The 6890-nt window shown below is 41.8% G+C and overlaps 1 pseudogene; it reads left to right on the forward strand.

Moving 5' to 3' along the window:
* Positions 1-3917, forward strand: part of LOC111976894 (nucleolar protein 4-like) — a 178163-nt pseudogene extending 174246 nt beyond the window's left edge.
* The last annotated feature ends 2973 nt before the right edge of the window (positions 3918-6890 follow it).

Here is a 6890-nt window from a genome sequence, read left to right on the forward strand (position 1 = left end):
GTGTGTGTGTGTGTGTGTGTGTGTGTGTGTGTGTATTTTCTCAGGTGGGTGGATGTACTGTGGATGTTTTCCAATAGCCAATGGCGAAGTCTGTTCTTCTTAACCTTGAGTATATTATATACTTGGAAGTGGGACTGAACTCTCTCGTCTCGTCTCCCCCCAGGAGGAGCAGATAGCACTTGACAAGCCCAGTTCTCGCGAGCCAGCCTCCCTGGCCCACTCTGCCTACTCCCTGGCCGCCTCAGCCTACTCCCAGGACCAGCTCTACATCAACGGTGGGCTCAACTACAGTTACCGTGGTTACGGGGGCCTAGGAGCAAGCATGCAACACCCTGTCTCCTTGACAACCGCCACTGCTCAGAGCAACGGTGAGAGAGGATGCTTCACGTCTTTGATTGACCAGCGAATGGCATCTTAGAGTAGCAGCATACCTTAGCTTACCTGAAGCATGCTCCTTGTACTGTAGCAGCAGCACTGGCCTAGTTAAGAATGGACTGAGATGTATTGAAACATATCGAGAATGAGAAATCAATTCCATATTTAAATAATGCCCATATTTGGACGTARCAAACATTTACAAACATACATAAAATATATTTCCTACTGTTGATAAGTGGATAAGAATGCATATTTACAATTTCTAAGAGTTACATTTGTAGTAAAATGCCCCCAGTAGGTGTCTTCATTTAAGTGTGTTTTTCCCCAGGCCCTACTGACCTCAGCATGAAGTCCCTGGTGTCCAACTCGTCATCGGCCAGCTCCAACAGCCACGGGCGGAGCGGTGGCGGCGGAGGGAGCGGGGCCTCGGCACAGCTCAGCCCCACGGAGATCACAGCCGTGCGTCAGCTCATCGCCGGCTACCGCGAGTCAGCCGCCTTCCTGCTCCGCTCAGCCGACGAGCTAGAGACCCTGATCCTGCAGCAGAACTGAGATGAAAACTCCATCTACCCCGACTCCCTCCTTCTCCCTCTCTCACTCCAACTCTCCCACACGAACCCTAACTAACCGACCAACCACTCTCGCACTCAGCAGATCCATTCGTCCGTGATATCGTCCTCCTCCACCAACCTTTACATTCTCCTCATCGCCAGGAAAAGAAGGCATGCAACAGCGCTACCTTCCTCTAGTCTAATAATCCAAAGCCCTTTGATTGTTTTGGCATCAGTGCGTGGAGAGAWAGAGCACTGTCTGTGACCACTTGGGAACAGCGTTTCTCCCTCTCTTCAACCACCTGTAAAGGAACGCGCTCCCTCCCAATCATAACAGCTCTCCCTCACTCCCATAGCTCTGTGGAAAGAAGAGGGATGACACTAGTGTGGGGGAGAGAGTGGTGGGCTGGTGCACTGGAGAACACTGAAGGGTTGTGCTGTAATGAGAGAAGAGCGCCCCCTTGTGTACGAATAAAATAAGTGGATCCTTTTTGTGTGCCAGGAAGCTCTATGTGCTGCAGTACACAGATCCCCTAAACAACCTCGCCCTCCCCAATAACAATGAAAGCGAGACTCCCTGATTAGTACAAAGAAAAATCCTTTGATTTGAATCAGTTTTGTTTTTTCGAAGCCTGTAGAATATTTACGTTTGTTTGGCACCGTTCCRAGCTACTGAAAAGGGGTGTTGACTGATCTGAAAGAGAGCACTAACTATAAGACACTGAACCACTTTGTTAATGAAAAGAGGCTAAGGAAGAAGACTGGGGGAAAAAATGTAAAAAGAGAGACAACTTGTCGCGCTCGCTGTAAATAAGCTCTCTGTGTCCTAAAGCACTTTCCCCTGATTCAGACCTCACCTACCCGTTGAGTAATAAAGACCGTGATGTCCCGGGAGCAACACTTTAACTTATGCATTATGGAGATGCCATCTTTTCCACATGGAAATACCTCAGATCTACCAACCAACCGTTCTAGTACTTCATTCATACTGGGTGCCGTTATCATACAATGCTCACCAGTTACTACCTGATGTGTTCAGTGTTTTCAAAGACCTGCAGGAAGCAACGTCTTAACYATTTCAAGAAGAATAAATATTGTAACTATAGTTAAAATTTTATCCCAAACGAASTATTGTTTGTCCCGTTATTTGTGTAATGTATATATTCAGTCCATATTTGATTCTAGAAGCATCAGTAAAGTGAAGGACTGGGGGCAAGGAAGTATGTTCTGTGGGACACTGAACCTCTCCAAAGGTAGCTGGAGATTTTTTTCCAGAGGTTTCCATGTTTTCCACCCCCCTGGTGGCTCGTTGCTCCCCCATCAATTCCAGGTTTTGGTTTGTCCCGATCTGGTTGTCAACACTCATCACCCGATGATACCGTCTCTTCTGGGTCTGGTTCTGCATTCCTCTCTCTAACCTACCCTCCTCCTCCGGACCTATACCCCCCCCCCCATCCCCTTCTCCCCCCTGACCTTACCTGACCTCTGTCCGGCTTAGTTCTGGACCTTGGTTCTGGGAGGAATTCTGTATTTCTTTGTCTATTGACTCTTTGAGATGGCCATTAATCCACGCTGCTGCTATATGGACCGGACTTTTGCCACAGACCTATAACCTCAAGTCAGGACGCCAGCCTCCTGCACAACCAGAGCACCTCAAGACAACAACACAAACAAAAAGAAGCAAAAACTACTCGAGACAGATAAGAGACAAAAATTWAATTTTTGAAAACGACATGCCATCCCAGTCAGTTGCTTCTCTCTGCTACTAGGCACTCTGGTTGATCTTTTTGTTCTTTCATAAGGCTGTGTTGTTTTTACATTAACTTTTTCCTTTGTAGTTTTCTTCATGAGTTTGAACCTCTGGAGGCATAAAAGGAGCAATGTGCTTCTCTTGCAGCCACTCACAAGGGTCATCTGGRCCTATCTATCTTACTGTACAATGTGTGGCCAAAGTCTGTGAGGTTTGTACCTTTTTAGAACGAGAGGAGAAAAAAAGCTAAATGTTTCTTCAAGAGGCAAGCCTGAAGGGGCTCATTGTTGTGTCACTGTAATTTGCTCCCTTTTGCACACTGAAGCAACAGAAATCTGTGACGAAGGCCCTGCTTGTTCAGGGCTCCATCTTGCACTGGCGAGGTGTGTACTACTAAAGGAAAGAGGAAGAGTATCGCAATGCAGTTGATAATCATCACATTCCTGGCCCTTGACTGCATAGTGTTAACGAAAAGAGGCTATCTGAGCCCAAAGTGCGAGTTGTACAACGCATCACATACGACCACCTCTATTGTGTAAATGAAAGCCATTGATTTAGGTGCACTAGCTCCGTGGCCTGTGAGAGGTCATGTCTAGAAGGGATGTCAAAACATAGATATTCGAGTCACATCAGAGAGAATTTTTGCATTTTAGTTAACCCTAACTATTTTCCTAACCTTAACCTGCTGCATAAGTTCTCCGAACCTGCTATGAAAAGTCACTAATGACATTAGCGGCATCCCATCTAGTCAAGACCCCTGTGAGAGATTGAATGGAGCACTGGGCTCACTGGCAACATTCTGAACCACAGAACAACACCTTGATCTATCCGCCTAGCATACATGTGCAATGTCAAATCTGATCTCCATAATGAGTACAAAATTATTAAGATTTATTTTTTATTTTTTTACGTTATGGAAATAGTATGCCTAGATAGAAAGTAGAAAATGAAGTCCAAGAAGTCCACTTCATCTCAGAGCAAGCTCTTGATTGAATCTGCTTAGTGGGTAAAAAAATGACAAACACAAGAGAAATATGCAAAATGACCAGTCAAGAGGAAACCCCCTCACTGTGTTCTCTCTCAATGTGGCTTTGATGGCTTCAAAACGTGTTTTCTTATTAGTATCGCCCTCATTTCTGCGGATCCATCCTTCACTCTGCTTATGCCCTGGGATCTTAAGCTACAATTCTCTCAGTACAGTAGATGACTATGACGTTTTTTTGTGGGGGGGGGGGGGGGGGGGGAATTAACTTAGAAGGGGATTCTCTTCATTCTTATTCACTTCAGTCTTAAAACTGCCTTTTTTGCCACTGCAGGTTTGAGGTTTCAAAGGATTGCCAGACAAGTAGTACAAGCAGTGCTGTTGCCAAACTGTACATAGTGCTGTAATTTATGATCTTACAGAGCAGTTGCTAGAGACAGTTTTGCCGTCCTCTGTATTTCCCTACTACCCCAGGTCAACACAGAGCGATGGATGGATCCTACCTCTTTAGAAATGACCAGTTGAGCGCTGCTGAATTTTGTACTGTCACATGCCACGAACGTCTGCTATATAGTTTAGTGGGAAAAAGAAGAAGATTGTGAAAGTTATGCATTTGTAATATAGATGAGGGACAATTAAATGTATCTCTAAGAAGGTGGTAAGAGATTATATAGTAAAGCTCTCACTAAATACTCCTCCCTCCTCCGTTTGCACCTCTGGGGTTTGCTCTGTAGTTTCTCACAGACAGCTACATACGTTAAGAAAACATACTGTAAAAATAGGCAAAAGACAATCTTGGAAATATGTAACTTGCTCACTGTTTAATTTCCATTCCTTTCTGTGTGCAGCTATTGTATACAGTGCGTCTTGGAGTATTTTAGCCATAATCACAGCATTCTTACTCAAACTTCTGGCTCCTTAACGGCGGTGGAGCGCTCATAGTGGCCCACTGTCGATACACATTTTCTATTTTTATTATTATTTTATACATATTTTATAATGCAAGTCAGTGGTATTATCAAATAATATTTTGTACAATACCAACATCTCAAGTGAAGTTACTCTGTATGCCTATACTGTACATTCCAAACAAGGATGTCAACACGTTTAACAACCAACCTGACCAGCTTCACGTTTAGTGATCTGACCTCTGTGCCCAACACAAAACCCACACCCTAACAAATGCTTGAGGGAGTGCTCTCTGTTAAGATTAGCATTGTTGACCTTGTGATTAGCTTCAAACATGTTGTTGATTGGAGCCATGATTATTCTCCTGCTTAGGTCCAAAAAGACTTGACATGCCAGAGAATGTGCCAACCAAGCACAGACCAAGTTTGCAACCTTAGCCATGGCCTTCATGAAACTCCCCCTCTCAGACTACTGCATGTATCTCTCCCCCTGGGAATGCTATGCAGCAGTGTCRGCACTTCAGTGAAGGGGCAGTGTTCTGAGTGTGGGAAAGGTGTGATTCCCTTAACCCTGATCATACTGTTTTAAGCGCCAACTGACATTGGACCTCAATGACTTTACAAATGTCACCCCCAACAGAGATGGTTCCACTCAGACAGGAGCAAAAATATGTGTGGTGCTGGTCAGGGTACCGCAAATGAACACACATTTTAAAACAAATATCTGCTTTGGTCAGATGTATAGCTCGACATAAAAACAAGAAAGGAGAAAAAAATGGCGGAACTTTTTATTTTTCTATCAGGGCAGTGTACAGCTACAGTCAAATTAAAATAGTTTTTCCGACCATAGTGTGTTTTATTTTATAATTTGGTGGTGCTTTCGATTCCTCGGTTCTGTTTTAGTTTTTCCACTTTACCTACTGTACGAGAAGCTGATTGTCTTTCTCAGTTTCGATTTGTACCTAATACCAATGTGAAACTGTATTTTCCTCCTGATTTTGGACTCAGTGGAAGTGTGATGTTTACATGTACAGATTTTTGCTATTCTTTTTTGTTGTTTTGTTTGGTCATTTCTCTCCACCCTGTTTTAAGTTAGTCTGATACCTTGTACATTGATGGGAAATGGGACCATGTCTAATTAGGTTAATGTCACATGGACACATATTTAGAAACTAGTTGTTGGGAGAGCTGTGTGCTTGGCTTAAGGAATGCCCTCTCCTTAGCTTACCTGATACACACAAACCAGTGAGTCACAGTGAACTGAAGCTCTGGTGTGACCACTTTACCAATATACGAGAATTTGTTCCTCAGTGAATGATAAGCCATTGACATGCCCTTGAAGGGTTTTCTAGACTATTAGTATATTTAGTGAGGAAAAACTCAACTGCAGACAAAAACCTCAGGAAAAGGACACTTTAACACATCTTACTGAAGGCCCATTTCCCTCATTGATACCATATAAATTATATCAAAATTWTTWTTTTTTTTTATATTTATTGTGTTATATATATATATATATAACAGTGGATACCTTTTTTTCCAGTACATGTGGCTAAATATTTTTATTATTTAGAAATATATATATATAATATATATATATATATATATATTATGTGTGTGAAGCAACTTAAAGATTGAAAAAATAAGAAAAAAAATATTTCTGTTTGTTTAATGCAAAACAGCATGGGTGGTTCTTTTCCCTAACATATCACTTTGATTAATGAAAAACCAATGATTTGAAATGAAGCTTTCTTAAGTGTGATGTCACTGCTAAGGTAAAATGTTTCCAAACTTAAATGTGACTTTTTTTCTCCAAAGCTGTACATCACAAAGCTAAATATACTAATAAAACAGTGTGCTATCTATTAAACAGAAACCAATGTCTTTTTGTCTTTTGCCAGGGATGTAATAAGGGAACGGTTGTTTTTACAAAATATATGTATAGGTATTAGCTTTAGTGGATATTTGTTTATTTTTTGTTGTATACACTAAATTGCACAACATGATGTACTCTACTGACAGCTGAATGCTTTATTGTAGGCTATACGTTTACATTTATATTGTGTTCATTGTACAATACAATATATTTCCAAACCAATGAGGAATTGAGGTGTACATCATTACCATAGTTATATAGTCTACAGTGAGGGAAAAAAGTATTTGATCCCCTGCTGATTTTGTACGTTTGCCCACTGACAAAGAAATTATCAGTCTATAATTTTAATGGTAGGTTTATTTGAACAGTGAGAGRCAGAATAACAACAAAAATATCCAGAAAAATGCATGTCAAAAATGTTATAAATTGATTTGCATTTTAATGA

Source organism: Salvelinus sp. IW2-2015, linkage group LG17 (genome assembly GCF_002910315.2).
Source record: "Salvelinus sp. IW2-2015 linkage group LG17, ASM291031v2, whole genome shotgun sequence".
Taxonomy (NCBI): domain Eukaryota; kingdom Metazoa; phylum Chordata; class Actinopteri; order Salmoniformes; family Salmonidae; genus Salvelinus; species Salvelinus sp. IW2-2015.